Raw genomic sequence first — 15,554 nt, 5'->3', positions numbered from 1 at the left:
GAAGGACGCTTACACCAGGAAACTATGGCTATGGACCGCACCCAGAGTGGTGGTGGATGGGTCCTTCTCGGCTTGGAGGGAGGTGGGCACTGGGGTCCTGCAGGGTTCGGTCATCGGACCGATATTATTTAATATCTTCATCAGCGATTTGGACGAGGGTGTGGAGAGCACTCTCTCCAAGTTGGCTGATGATACCAAGTTATAGGGGAAAGTTAGTACACCGGAGGGCAGGGAGCAGATTCAGGCCGACCTGGACAGTTTGGATCAATGGGCAGAGAGAAATAGGATGCAATTTTAATAAAGATAAATGCAAGGTACTCCATCTGGGGAGGAGCCCCAGCACACCTATAGGTTGGGGAGTGTCCTTCTCAGCAGCTCGGAGGCAGAGAGGGATCTTGGAGTCATAATTGACTCCAAGATGAACAGGAGCCGGCAGTGTAACGAGGCCATCCACAAGGCCAATCGCACCTTGTCGTGCATTAGCAGGTGCATGACTAATAGCTCAAGGGAGGTGATGCTCCCCCTCTATGCGGCACTGCTCAGGCCGCAGTTGGAGTACTGTGTCCAGATTTGGGCGCCGCACTTCAAGAGGGACGCGGGGAATCTGGAGAGGTCCAGAGGAGGGCCGCTCGCATGTTTAGTGGCCTTCATGATAGACCCTATGAGGGGAGGTTGAGAGAGCTGAATCTCTTCAGCCTTCACAAGAGACGGCTGAGGGGAGACCTTGTGGCCGCCTATACATTTATTAGTGGACATCAACGGGGAATAGGGGAAGCGCTGTTTCCTAAGGCGCCCCAGGGAGTGACTAGGAATAACAGGTGTAAACTAGTTGAGAGTGGATTTAGGTTAGATATTAGGAAGAAATGTTTCACAGTAAGGGCGGCCAGGATCTGGAGTGGGCTCCCAAGAGAGGTGGTGCTGTCACCTAGCTTGGAGGTCTTCAAGAGGAGGCTAGATAGTCACCTGGCTGGGGTCATCTGACCTTGGCCCTCTTTCCTGCCGGGGCAGGGGGGCGGACACGATGATCCATTGTGGTCCCTTCCGACTACAATCTATGAATCATCTTCTCTCCAACAGGCCATGGTTTGCTGTCCGGTGAGCCCACACAACCCCAGACAGCCTCAGGCTTCCTGGGTATAAGCAAGAGTGGATTTTGGCCAAATGAACATCTCTCTTCACCTGCCGGGCCAGTAGAAACACATATAACATGTTCCTGCCCCAGCAAGTTCCCTTCTCCTTCTTCACGTGGAGAAGACATGAGTCCAGGAAGATGCGGAGAGACCCAGAGGCCAGCTCTACGCTGGGCTCCAAGCCTGCGCCCCAAACCCTGCGGGATCCCTCTGCGCAGGTACTTAGGTCTCAAGTGGACTGTGATCTTCAGGGTTCAGTAATGTTGCCGAATCTGGACTCCATTTCCTCGTGTTTTACCCTTGAGGTTTCGAGCAAACTCCGCAAGAGTTCATGTGCGACGTAGTGAAATATTTTTGAGCACGCTCGGTAGTTTCCCCGCGCGGTTATGCGCTTTGCTGTTGTAAACGACAGCTTCACCCGAGAAGATCAGCTTGGGCTGAATTTGAGAGCACCTGTCCAGCGCGCCCTGAGGAAGAAAGAGAAAAGAGACATATAATTGCATCATGAATTGCTGCAGGGGGATCCATCGGTGCTAAATCCAAAGCCAGTCTCAAAGGAGCAATAAGGGAATAAGAGGGGCCACACACATGAATAACATTAAAGCACTGACTGCACCTGTTCTTTCCACCCCCGCCCCCAACATTTTGATGACCAGTGGTTTGGTGAGGGCCAACCCTTCTCATGATCCAGCATCTGACTCAGCCACTTCAATACTGCAGGAATCGCCCAAGACCTTCTAGCACGGGTGCGGTTTTTTGGTATTGAGAAAGATATTTTTTTTTTTTTTTTGTGGTGGGAATTGTAACAGGCATGACAAGGTGGCCGAGTGGTTAAGGCGATGGACTGCTAATCCATTGTGTTCTGCATGCATGGGTTTGAATCCCATCCTTGTCGTGTGGCACTTTTGTGGAGCGAGGTGGGCATGCTGGAGGGGAGGAACAGGATCCAGCTAGCTCTGGACAGGTTGCAGAGGTGGGCGCATGAGACTAGGCTGGGATTCAACACAGACAAGTGCAGGGCAAATCAGCCAGCAGCACACCTGTAGGCTGGGAATCACCACTCTTGCCAACACGGTTGCAGAAAGGGATCTGGGAGTCATCGTTGACTCCAGGACAGACATGAGCCACCAATGCGAGGAAGTGGCCAGAAAGGCTAATCGCACCTTGTTGTGCATCTACAGATGCATCACAAGCAGGTCCAGGGAGGTGATCCTTCCCCTCTATGCGGCGCTGGGCACGCCGCAGTTGGAGTACTGCATCCAGGTGACGGAGAAGGAGACGCATGCATGCATTTCCAAATTGCAGACACAGCGCGTGAGGCAAGCAGCCTGCACAGGGAAGATCTTGCATTTGTTTTAATCCGAGAACATTTAACAAGGATGGCCGCATATGTAGGGAACAGATAAGAAAGGCTAAAGTGGCGACCAAACTTAGATTAGCAACAGAAATCACGGACAACCAGAAGTCCTTCTTTAGGTACATGGGGAACAGAAGGAAAACATGGGAGTGTGGGGCCATTCCTCAACAACACAGGAGAGCTGGTTACCAGCACCCAGGAGCAAGCTGAACTCCTGATTGACTACTTCGCCTCGGTCTTTCACTGGACGAAGGGGAAAACAGCGCCAGGTGGAGTACAGGATGAGCACAGCAGGAATAACTGCCTTCCTACTATTGCTGTAGAATTGGTGTGTGATCAACTAAAAATATTAGACATGGACAGGTCAGTGAGACCAGATGATCTTCATCCAAGAGTGCTGAAGGAGCTGGCCAAAGTCATTGAGGACCCCTTGGTGAAACTCTTCCACAACTCGTGACGCTCTGGAGAAGTCCCTGAGGACTGGAAGAGGGCCAGTGCTGTGCCCATCCACACGAAGGGCAGGAGGGAGGACCCGGGTAACTACAGGCCTCTCAATGACCTTCAGTCAACTGAAATGTCAGAGGTATTGCCAATTAGCAAGAGATGCAATGAATCTCCTGCTCTGTTCAGCATTGCTGAGGCCTCCCCTGGGGTCCTGTGTCCTGGTTTGAGCCACACGATTCAAGAAGGCTGTATCGGGAGTTGATTATGCACCAAGTGCTGAGATGCAGCTGCTTCTGGGGTGGGGCATGCTGGAGGCTAGGTCTACAGCACCCCGTCATGAAAGAGCCAGGTGCCTGGCATGGGTCATGGTTGATGCTCTCCCAGGGTAACCCTGGCAGCATCGTCATCGTCTGCCGGGGGCATGGGGTAGAAGGAGCAGTTCTGCACAGGAGGTGGTAGGGATAGGTGTGGGGTCCTGCCCCCCCCACCTCAGTGGTGTGGGCAATGCCATTCGATCCAATGCAAGGAGGCCAATATTTCCCAACTACCTCCAAGCCTTTTTAAGAACAGCAAAGCTCACAGGGATGCACTGTATTGCCCAAGGATGCATTTAGGGACACGGTTCAAAGGAACCTCAGCCAGCTTTCTGTTTTGTGTGCTTATAATGTTACAAACATTATAAAAGTTACATTTTTATACCTCTCATGAACAAGATTCCATTGTGGCAATCTGTGATTGGCTACAGTTTCCCTAAAAATTTAGTACATGCGTAGTCCTAAAACGGGCAAGTAACAAGGGTTGCAAAATTTATGTGCAAAGCAGGCAGTAACTAATCTTTGTGTTCCCACAGGAATCAGCCTTATCGCAAACTGAACATTTGTTCGGACTGTTCCTTATTATGCTACTGATTATCTAATGCAGGAAGAAAGAAGAGAAAAAGAAACAATTTGCAGTTCTCAGCTGTGAGGCCTTTTGTGTAGTGAGATCATGAGACATTTTTGCCACAAGGGTGACCAGTAACACTGTCCTGGAGATCACTGGGGATCTTGCTCCAGAGGACCAGGCGAATCGGAGCTCTGTCACCCTTCGGACGTATGCAGCCACTCGTGGAAGCGTGCAACCCCCAACCGCTACACGAGCTGGGCCTGGGACCTGGGAGTCCAGGGGTGGGAGCTGCGACCTTGGTGCCCATCGAGGGCAGCCACAGCTGTCCATGCCCTGCCATCCCCATGGGGCCCCTAATCTGCATGGGCTTTGCTCAAGACAGTGGGCACCAGCCCAGCATGAGTCCTCACCCACCCCAGGCGATCTGCCCCAGCCCAAAGCATGCTGGCAGATTGCACCAGGCAGCAGAGCCAGGGGGCCTGATTTATCTCCCTGCTCTGGGAGAGGGAGTCGGGGGCAAGCCAGGAGCCCGGACCCCTGAGCTCCCCTTGCTCTGGCAGGGGCTGGAGGGTTACGCGGGGGATCTGGGAACCCAGGCACCTGGGTGCCCTCCCGCACCCCAGCAAGTGCTCACCCACCTGAGGTCAGTCTTCAGCTCCACCGCCACGTCTCTGCCCCCCACGGGGAGAAGAGAAGGGGAAGCAGAAAAGCTGGATGGGGAAACGGCAAGAGGAGCTGAGCCGAGGGCAGGACACAGAGCACCTCCGCCTGGACGCCCGGCCATGCGCTGGGCACCAGGGGCGCCCGCCCCAACTACATCATCCCAGCCAAGGCTTTTTCTAGCCGGGGCTTCAAAACCTCCAAGGATGGAGATTAGAGAGCCTCTGTGGGAGCCTGTTCCTGTGCTTTACTACCCGCCTCCTGAGCTTTTCCTCTGATCTAACCTAAACTTGGCTGGATGCAACCTGAGACCAATACCCCTTCTTACACCTAGGCCAACGTCTGCCCCAAAGGCCAGCCACCTCTCCTATCCCCACTATACCTAGCCTGACACCCCCACAGCCAGCCGCAGCTCCTGTCCCTGTTATACCTAGCCTTACACCCCCAGAACCAGCCACAGCTCCTGTCCTCATTACACCCAGCCCAATGCCCCAGAGCCAGCCGCAGCTCCTGTCCCCTTTATACCCAGCCCAATGCCCCAGGGCCAGCTGCAGCTCCTACCCCTGTTTTTTGCAGCTGGTCACCCCTGCCAGACCCACCTGCAGCTCCTACCCATTATACCCAGCCTGACGCCCCCCAGATCCATCTCGGGGCTGTCCTGGGAGGCGGACCAGCCGGGCCAGAAATCGGGGTTTGTTAAGCAAAACGGGATCGGTTGGGCAGGCGTGTGGATGGAGAGGCAGGACAGCTTAATGGTTTCAAAAAGATTTTACTTACGCCCTTAGATGGTTCTGGTGCAGGTGGAAGAAGCTTGCTTGTTTCAGAAAATGAGGTGAACGTAGAATACAAATAACTCAACAGGTAACAGGAACGACAATCGAACGGAGGAATGGATGCCCCAGGACAGCACATGGGCCTGACCCTGCATGTGCTGCGTGCAGAAGGCAACAGGGGCCCCGGGCCCAGGCCTGCCCAATGGAGGGCACTGGAGTCAGGCGTGGGGCCAGGAGCCTCCCTAAGGTGGGACCCCATTCCTCCAGCACTGTCCTGGTACAGGGCCTCTCTGGAGGTGGGGAGGGAATGGTTTGATTCGTAGGGTATTTTCAATGATGTTGGTGTCAGTAGAGCCAGTAAAAGGGCATTTACCTCCCAGTGTCCTGTATCTTCCTGCAAAGTAAGAAAAAGAAAATTAATGTAGAGCCCATGAGGTTCCCCTGCGTCCATCCCAGACAAGGGCAGCAGCATCTCCCTGTCTGCCAATACAGGAGCTAAGTGTGAATTGCCATCTACTAAACACGTATGCGAGTGGCGAAGACTTTTTGAGGATGGGGTGATCTCTCTTATTGAATGAACTGCACAGTTGGGATAAAGGGCAGCTGAAGAACAAAGTCCTGTGTTCAAAAATTTGTTTAACTGGATCCAAGCTATGGAGTTGGTCCAATAAAAGAAATCACCCCCTCCCACAATTCCTCACCTCTCACCTAAGTCTCGCACCATGTTGACTACAACACCACTGTAACACCACTGAGGACAGACGGTGACACAGAAGTAGACAAGTTGTGTTCAGCTCTCAGGCCTGGGGGCTAGACACTGAATCTGCACCCTGTGGAGGTGCTGAGAGCCAGAGGCAGCACCTGGACTCTTTGCAGTCCCCAAGGGCATCTATACATGTCCCCGGGGGTGGGGGCACTTTAATTCGAGTGGCTCAAAGGGTCACTCTAATTGAAGCGCCTGGAACCGCCATGCTTCAAAAGGGCGGTGGGGGTGCTTTATCTAAAGCTCGTCACACATTCAGGGTTCTTCCTTCCTGTTCCCTTGGCTGACAGGACACACGGGTCTTCAAACAAAATGTCCTCCCAGTTCAACTATGCTGAGATGTAGCTGGGATTGGGAACTCATGAGGAAAGCACATTACAAGGAGCGTGTGTTTGGGGGAATATAGTCAGCTCCAGCCTCAGTGTTACATATCTAGGAAAGTTCAAGGCAACCTGAAATGAAGATCTACCATGTTAGATGCTGGAAATGCTATTAAAGTACTTGAATTCCTTGAAGTTTGCCCTGCCGTGACACCGTGGGGAAAGGAAATGTCTACGTCATCTTTAATAACTTGATCCCTGGACTCCGAACTGCAGGCCCGTCCTGCACTGACCAGGGCTGACTGCAAGGTTGACTGCATGTTTCAGGGTAAAGGGTTGCCCCTTATGCCACTGCAAGCCATGGAAGGGCCAGAGCCCAGGGGATCCCATGCAAGGAGGGATCCTTCTAAGTCCTGGTCGGGTCTCCCAGTCTCCTGCAGTGATGTGGACCAGGCAGGGTGAGGGCTGTTCAGGGCTATGGGCTCAGGGAGCCCTTCTGTAACAGCCACAGTGCTGATGAAGACACTGGCCCTTCCCCATTAGAGCTGGCCTGTGTCAGCAGAAGCAGCCCTTCTGCACACTGCTGGGGTCTGCAATGGGAATGGAGACACCCCTATATTGATGGCTACGATAAAGCAAACACTTTTGGCTCTCTCTCCTGCATGGCCAAGCATGTATAGAGCAGAGCTGGCCTGACTGAGTGAATGGGACCGAGGAAAGCACCTTTCTTCTGCGTCTGGACAAGGGTTCAGCAGAACTTCCCCTAGGACTGGCAGGTGCAGCCGTGTCCCTGGGGCGAGTGAGGGGGTCCCTGTCCTGTGTGGGGTGTGACATGGAGTCAGGGCGTCCCTTCAGCTCAGGTCCGAGCTCTTGTCTCCTTCAGCTGCAACCTGTTTCCAATCACCCTTTTTTTTTTTTTTTTTGTTAGAAACTGGCACAGAAATGGTTTGACACATCCCATGTGTCCAGCACTCACCTTGCTCAGACTCCAGTTGAGACTGCAGGGCCGCTGAGGAGAGAAGGGGAAGAGAGGCGAGATGTCACCGTGTCGTGTCCCTGGGAATCGTCCTCATGGTAACACACAAAACTGGCCTCAGACACTCACCTTTCTTATTTTCCAGCTTTGATTGCAGAGTCCTTGGGGGAGAGAAGGGGGAGAGGTGAGGTTTCTTCCTGTCCAGTTTGTAGTGAGGTTCCTGCCGTGAGTAGGGTTGGCCTGTAGTGATGCATGTAAGGAGATGGGCTGACACAGGCAGGTCTGTATTAGCTTCCCTGCACACCACATCCCTTTTGCCTGGGACTGACCTACTCCAGTGCGTGGTTCAAATTACCCCACTCTTTCCTATCCTCTTTAAAGATCTCTTCCAAAGATCCCACTGCCCAGTCCCCTTTAACTCCTGCCAGTGTGGCAAGGGGTGACTGAAGCTCATGATGTAGCAGCGGGAGATTGGCCCAGGTGGGCTGATGCCCCTACTGGTACTGAAGGACCTCCCAGGTCAGGTTGGCCAGGACCGTGGAGTGGCTGGTCCCACTTACTGGGATCATCAGGCATCTTTTACCCAACAATCCTAGCCCTGGAGGTGTCCAAAGCATTGGTGGAGCCCTTGTCTCTCCTGCTTTGGGGCAACATACAGGTTTTACAGCTTGGTGAGGTTTTCTTCTCAAGGGAAACTGTCCCCAAGGTCACAGGTCTTTGTGGCAGTGCAGGGGAGGAGAGGGCAGGGGTGGATGTTATTGTGGCTGTTTGCCTAAATGTCCATTCTGTGGCTGCCTGTGCTCACCGGGACTGGAGTCAGGGGCCTTCCACTTCTGCGTCGCTGTGTCTCGCTGTGGCAACACCCTTTAAGCAGGATTATATATGGGATTCTTGCATGTGTGACCATAATGTTAATGCGCAACCGGGGAACTGCAGCCCTGATCTCCTTGTGCACCAACCCCGTGTACTCACTGCGCAACTCTAGAAGGAAAAGCCAGAGCGCACACGTGCAGCTGGGGCTGGCTGAGGTGGCTGTGGACAGTCCAGTCTGTGTGCAGTCCCATACCGTGTGCAGTCCCATACCGTGTGCAGTCCCATACCGCACTTGCACTGGACACAGCCTGAGAGGGTGTGAGAGTGGTGACGTGCTGAGCACCTGCCTTTGAATAACAGGCTCCATCAAGTGTCTCAGGTGGGCACCCAAACCTGAGGCACCCCCAGGCCTCCATGGTTTCTGCAAACCTTGGGCAGCATTTACTGCTTGACCCCCGCCTGTGCTCACCCAGGCCCAGCTCTTGACTCAGCCACAAGGAGCTTGGCCTGAATCTTGATGTTGGTGATACTGCCAAAGCCGTGGGGCAGACCAGCTCCTCGGTCTGTGGGCTGAGTGTGCGAGTCTGTCAGTCCGGTGGTGTGACCAGTGGGAGGCAAGTGCGAGTGAGCTCCAGGTGCAGGTTTAGAGGAAGCACCACAATGGCAGCTCCAGGGGAGCCCACACTGCCACAGCAGCAGCCACGGCAAAAGGACAGCAAGTGGTGGCAGCAGGAGCAGCAGCAGCAGCAGGAAGGGCCTTTGAATCTCTAGAGAAGGCAAGAAATGCACACACGTGCATGCATGCATGTGCTCTCTCACACACACACACACATACACACACACACATGCAGACACTCTCTGGCATCTCTGCCCAGGGTAGAAAAGTTTTCAGTTTTGCCTCAGTGACACTCCAACGCCTTGAGGGGCTTGGGGAAAGGTCAGGATGGGATGGCAGTCCCTCTATCCATTCCCTCTCTTCTCCTCTCCATCACTCACATTGATGCTTCCTCCTGGTGACCACATGCAGAGCGATGATCCCAGGGACCAGGACTGCCAGCACCCCCAGCAGGACAAGCCCCTTGGTGCGGCAGTAGGACAGCGATGGGGCACCTGGATAGCTCAATACACGTGTAGGAGTTAGGTCAGCTTGGAAACAAAAACCATGGAGGCAGCTGGAGCTCAGGCTCCAAAGCACTTGGCTCAGGCCAGGCCAGGGGCAGCATGGGGACTCCCAGTTGCTCAGTCATCAAATCCCTGCGTAAGCTGCTGCTGTGTTCGGGGTCTGTAGGGCACACCCAGTGCGCGTGCGGCTGACACGAGCAGCACTGAGGTCAGGACGGAGCACAGCACCCAGCACCCGCTAGGCAGCCGCAAGTGCAGGACGCGTGGGAACAGCAGGCTGGAAAGCAAAGAGTGTCCTTCTGCAGCCCAGCGATGTGGGCGCTCTGGGGGCTCCCTGCTAAGAGCAGCATTTCCACACTGTGTAATGGAAACAGTCCTGGCCTGACAGCCCGCGTGAGCCAGGAAGAGGCCCTGGCAGGCCCTCAGCATGACGACACTGGGCTGAAATCCCTACAGGTGCAGAGGGATGGCCACGGAGGTGGTGGAGGCGGTCAATGCTGGTCATGAGGAGGATGGAGAGAGAACTGGAGGGCAGCAAGCAACAAGGGGGAGATTAAGATTATTTTGAAAAAAATACATTAATTTTGTAACAATTTTTTCGTGATTCATTTTTGCTTGCTTGCTTGAACACTGGCTGCCTGGCACCTTGAATGGTGCATATCCTGGTGCAGGGCAGGGCTACTCAGCTCGGCTGTGTCTGGTGCAGCTCCCAAACAGACACTCCAAACAGTATCTAACGGTGCAGCAGAGGATTGTAGCCAGGACAAGCAGGGTCTGTAATGCCTCCTGACAAGTGCCCTGCCAATCGGACCCACCTAAGGCTTGTCCAAAAAGGGTGTGGACAAGCTGGAGAGAGTAAATGGCTGTGGGAACTGGGTTTATTGAGTTTGGAAAGGTGAAAACTGAGAAGGAATTTGATAGCAGCCTTTATCTACCTGCAAGGTGGTTTCAAGGTGCACGAAACTGGACTGCTCGCAGTGGCCACAGATGGCAGAACAAGTTAGATACTGTTTCATCAGTGACTTGGACGAGGGAGTGAAATGTACTCTGTCCAAGTTTGCAGATGACACAAAGCTATGGGGAGAAGTGGACACGCCGGAGGGCAGGGAACAGCTGCAGGCACACCTGAACAGGTTGGACAAGTGGGCAGAAAACAACAGGATGCAGTTCAACAAGGAGAAATGCAAAGTGCTGCATCTAGGGAGGAAAAATGTCCAGCACACCTACAGCCTAGGGAATGACCTGCTGGGTGGCACAGAGGTGGAAAGGGATCTTGGAGTCCTAGTGGACTCCAAGATGAACAGGTCCAAGGAGGTGATACTTCCCCTCTATCGGGCGCTGGTCAGACCACAATTGGAGTACTGCGTGCAATTCTGGGCGCCGCACTTCAAGAGGGACGCAGATAACCTGGAGAGGGTCCAGAGAAGGGCCACTCGTATGGTTAAGGGCCTGCAGACCAAGCCCTACGACGAGAGACTAGAGAAATTGGACCTTTACAGCCTCTGCAAGAGAAGGTTGAGAGGCGACCTTGTGGCTGCCTATAAGTTCATCACGGGGGCACAGAAGGGAATTGGTGAGTATTTATTCACCAAGGCGCCCCTGGGGGTTACAAGAAATAATGGCCACAAGCTAGCAGAGAGCAGATTTAGATTGAACATTAGGAGGAACTTCATCACAGTTTGAGTGGCCAAGGTCTGGAACAGGCTCCCAAGGGAGGGGGTGCTCTCCCCTCCCCTGGGGGTCTTCAAGAGGAGGTTAGATGAGCATCTAGCTGGGGTCATCTAGACCCAGCACTCTTTCCTGCCTCTGCAGGGGGTCAGACTCCATGATCTCTTGAGGTCCCTTCCTATCCTAACATCTATGAATCTATTGAGGTCCCTTTCGCAACCCTAACATCTATGAATCTAGAAGTTGCAATGGGCTCAAGGTGCAGCAAGGGACAGTTAAATTGGATGTTAGGAAATCCTCTCTGACAAAGGAAGCCTTTGACCTTCATCTTTAATACCTTCCCACCCAGGCTTTGTTTAAAGACTAACAACCTTCACCCCAGGTGGGATTTGAACCCACAATCCCTGGCTTAGAAAGCCAGTGCCTTATCCATTGGGCCACTGGGGCTTCTTGGTAGCAAGTTTCCTGAAGGATGGACTTCCCTGCCTGCGCCCGTGTGTTCTCAAAACAATGGTGGACAATGAATGCTTTTCTTCTGGCACTGCATAAGGACTGCCATTTACTGGGTGAGACCATATATCCTGCATGCCCAGCCTCCCGTGTCACACGGTGCTAGACAGCGGATGCTGAAAGACAGAGCAAATGGGGTCAGACCAGGGTATTTTGCACGGTTCCTCTTCCACTTGCAGCCTCCAGTGTTTAGGGTCTAGGACGCTGTGATTCAGAGGCTGTCTGCTCTAGAAGCAGCTCCTGGGTGGCCCCATGCTGTGCTGGATGGCAACGTGCTTCTCTTCAACCCCAGAAGCCAGGTTCCTCTCCTGCTCGCTGGCCACCTGCTCCTGCTCGCCCACCTCTGCTGCTCACATGCCTCCCTCTCCTGCTCCCCTGCTCCTGCCACCGGGTGCCAAGCCGGCAGGTTGGCCAGCCACTCCTCCATGACGGTGCCCAGCTGCCCAGCAGGAGGGTGCTGTCCTACGCCTGGTGCTGGTGGAGACGGTGCATTCAGAGGGTCTGGTCAGCTGTTTGAGCGTGCCGAGGGGTGCCCAACCCACTATGCCATCCTGCTGCTGACTGCAATGATTGCCTGGGCGCACATGAGAACCTGTTGCAGGGCTCTGCGCTTCAGTGGTGCCCCGGGCAATCCCACACTTCCCCGCCGTGTGCGTCGCTGCCTGGAGGGCTACTTCTGCCTGTGATACGAGGCCCTGACCCCCACACCTGAGGTGGAGATCACCGGTGCCATCAGTGAGTTTCAGGGGACAGCGAGGCCAGGCAGGGAGAGAAGAGGGGAGGGCTGGGAGGGGATGGGAAGGGGGCCGTGTGGGGCCCCTAGAGCCAGGCGTGCAGCCAGGTGTGGGCCTGTGAGGTGGCATGGGCACTGGTGGCCACGGTGCCCCCCAGCCCTCACAGCCATCCTCCACGCGATGGGCTTACCAGCTGGGCATGGCAGGTGGTCCTGGCAGGTGGCCTTGGCGCTTGGTGGCGGGGAGGTGGTCTGGCTGCTTGCGGGGTGCTGGGTGGCAGAGGCCCACCGCCTGCCACACGGCCACTGACCCCCTCCAGGAAGGAGCTGGAGCTGGCCGTGGGCCGTGTCCTCCCTCGCCTGTCCTCTGTGCTCTGGCTGTCGGGAAGATGTCAACAGAGATAGTTAGGTCCAAGGATGTGGTCGTCATGAGTGACCTAAACTTGCCAGACATCTGCTGGGAGGAGCAGAGAGCCAGGTCTGACCGCCCACACAGGGTCTTCACTGACATGCAGGACCTCCATCTAGCTCAGGAGGTGCACAGCCCCGCCAGGGGAGACGCCTTGTTGGATTTGGTCCTGGCTGAGAGTGATCACCGTCTGCTGGAATTCACCATCCAGCGCAAGGTGGCGAAAGCCTCCAGCAAGGCAGCAGCCCTCGACTTCAGGAGGGCGGACTTCAATGAGGTAAGAAGACTAGTGGGGGAAGCACTGAGGTCCCAGCGCTGGAGGGAGTTGAGTGTCCAGGAGGAGCGGTCACTCCTTAAGGAGATGATCCTCCAAGCTCAAAGGGAAGTAATCCCTACAGAGGTCAAAGGGGGCAAGAAGCAGCAAGGGCCCCCATGGCTCACCAAAAGCATCCGGGAACGTCTCCAAACAAAACAGGAGGCGTACGCCCATTGGAAGGGGGGGCCGTCACAAGAGAGGGCGACACCTCGGTAGCTCGGGAATGCAGGGGGCTGTAGGTCAGGAAGGTCAAGGCGGAAATGGAGCTGGGACTAGCGACCCGGATCAAGGACAACAAGAAGTCCTTTTTCAAATACATAGGGGGGAAAAGAAGGTGCCAGGTAACGTGGGGCCTCTGCAGGACACGCGAGGAAATCTGGTCATCTCACCTGATGGTCAAGCTGACATATTCAACAATTTCTTTGCCTTCGTATTTCTGAGGAGGGACCCGGATATCTCCCCCGCTGGCCCCCCCGAGGGCCCTGTGGGTGGCACACCCAGGCTGAGGGTTAATGAGGACCCTGCCAGGGAACTTCTGGAGGGACTGGATGTATTTAAACCCGCAGGTCCTGACGATCTCCACCCCAGAGTGCTGAAGGAACTAGCAGGGGTCATTGCAGGACATGAACAGGAGCCGGCAGTGTAACGAGGCCATCCACAAGGCCAATCGCACCCTGTTGTGCATGAACAGGTGCATGACTAATAGCTCAAGGGAGGCGATGCTCCCCCTCTATGCGGCACTGCTCAGGCCGCAGTTGGAGTACTGCGTCCAGTTTTGGGCGCCGCACTTCAAGAGGGACGCGGGGAATCTGGACAGGTCCAGAGGAGGGCCGCTCGCACGATTAGTGGTCTTCATAGACCCTACAGGGCGAGGTTGAGAGAGCTGAATCTCTTCAGCCTTCACAAGAGACGGCTGAGGGGAGATCTTGTGGCCACCTATACATTTATTAGTGGACGTCAATGGGGAATAGGGGAAGCGCTGTTTCCTAAGGCGCCCCAGGGAGTGACTAGGAATAACAGGTGTAAACTAGTTGAGAGTGGATTTAGGTTAGATATTAGGAAGAAATGTTTCACAGTAAGGGCGGCCAGGATCTGGAATGAGCTCCCAAGAGAGGTGGTGCTGTCACCTAGCTTGGAGGTCTTCAAGAGGAGGCTAGATAGTCACCTGGCTGGGGTCATCTGACCTCGGCACTCTTTCCTGCCGGGGCAGGGGGGCGGACACGATGATCCATTGTGGTCCCTTCCGACTCTACAATCTATGAATCATCTTCTCTCCAACGGGCCATGGTTTGCTGTCCGGTGAGCCCACACAACCCCAGACAGCCTCAGGCTTCCTGGGTATAAGCAAGAGTGGATTTTGGCCAAATGAACATCTCTCTTCACCTGCCGGGCCAGTAGAAACACATATAACATGTCTCTGCCCCAGCGAGTTCCCTTCTCCTTCTTCGCGTAGAGAGGACATGAGTCCAGGAAGATGCGGAGGGACCCAGAGGCCAGCTCTACGCTGGGCTCCAAGCCTGCGCCCCAAACCCTGCGGGATCCCTCTGCGCAGGTACTTAGGTCTCAAGTGGACTGTGATCTTCAGGGTTCAGTAATGTTGCCGAATCTGGACTCCATTTCCTCGTGGTTTACCCTTGAGGTTTCTAACAAGCTCCGCGAGAGTTCACGTGCGATGTAGTGAAATACCTTTGACCACGCTCGGTAGTTTCCCCGCGCGGTTATGCGCTTTGCCGTTGTAAACGACAGCTTCACCCGAGAAGATCAGCTTGGGCTGGATTTGAGAGCACCTGTCCAGCGCGCCCTGAGGAAGAAAGAGAAAAGAGACAAACAATTGCACCATGAATCGCTGCAGGGGGATCCATTGGTGCTAAATCCAAAGCCTAGTCTCAAAGGATCAATAAGGAAATAAGAGGGGCCACATACACGAATAACATTAAAGCACTGACTGCACCTGTTCTTTCCACCCCCGCCCCCAACATTTTGATGACCAGTGGTTTGGTGAGGGCCAACCCTTCTCATGATCCAGCATCTGACTCGGCCACTTCAATACTGCAGGAATGGCCCAAGACCTTCCAGCAGCACTGCTACCTGCCGGGCGAGATTTGGAAAAGGTCTGACAGGATGGACTTAGTTGTTTTGTGTGTGTTGCGTGTGATGCGGATATTATAACGGGTTCGGGTGGACAGCGGGGCTTCGTAAGTGTTTGTGTGTTACGGAATGATGATACAGAACAGATGTGTTTGTGTGTGTGTTACAGAATAACAAACAGAGCAGAAGCGTGTGTGTGTTTGTGCATGTTTGCATTACAGAATAATAAGAGAAGTGTGTGTTTGTGTTACACTATAATGATTCAACACAGAAGTGTGTGTGTCTGCGTGCCGCAGAAAAATGATGCAGAGCAGAAGGCTGTGTGCGTGTGTGTGTTACAGAAATGGGCAGAGCAGATGTGTGCCGTCTCGTTTGCTGCAGCTGGAGCTGGAGGCGCTTCGGGCCCGGCTGGCACAGGCAGAGCAGGACATGGAAACTGTGCTGTCCTGGTAGGTGTGGGGCTGGGGAGGGAGCTGGCTGTTCCCGTTGTGCGACACAGGGCTCGGGGCACAAGCCCAGGGCCCATCCCACCTTCTGTGCAGTTTCTGCCTGGGGAAGGGGTGTTTTCTGGGACGGCGCCATCCATC

The 15,554-nt window shown here is 54.5% G+C and overlaps 2 non-coding genes across 2 annotated transcripts; one reads left to right on the top strand and one right to left on the bottom strand.

The window, feature by feature from the left end:
• Positions 1-1,943: 1,943 nt before the first annotated feature.
• TRNAS-GCU (transfer RNA serine (anticodon GCU)) lies at positions 1,944-2,025 on the top strand. Its single transcript has one exon. It is a non-coding gene; the product is annotated as a tRNA-Ser (tRNA).
• Positions 2,026-11,285: 9,260 nt separating this feature from the next.
• TRNAR-UCU (transfer RNA arginine (anticodon UCU)) lies at positions 11,286-11,358 on the bottom strand. The gene has a single exon. It is a non-coding gene; the product is annotated as a tRNA-Arg (tRNA).
• Between the last annotated feature and the right edge of the window lie 4,196 nt (positions 11,359-15,554).

The sequence above is a fragment of the Alligator mississippiensis genome, chromosome 11 (assembly GCF_030867095.1).
Source record: "Alligator mississippiensis isolate rAllMis1 chromosome 11, rAllMis1, whole genome shotgun sequence".
Classification (NCBI taxonomy): domain Eukaryota; kingdom Metazoa; phylum Chordata; order Crocodylia; family Alligatoridae; genus Alligator; species Alligator mississippiensis.
The sequence above is the reverse complement of the archived record's forward strand: the minus strand, read 5'-3'. Positions and strand labels throughout refer to the sequence as shown.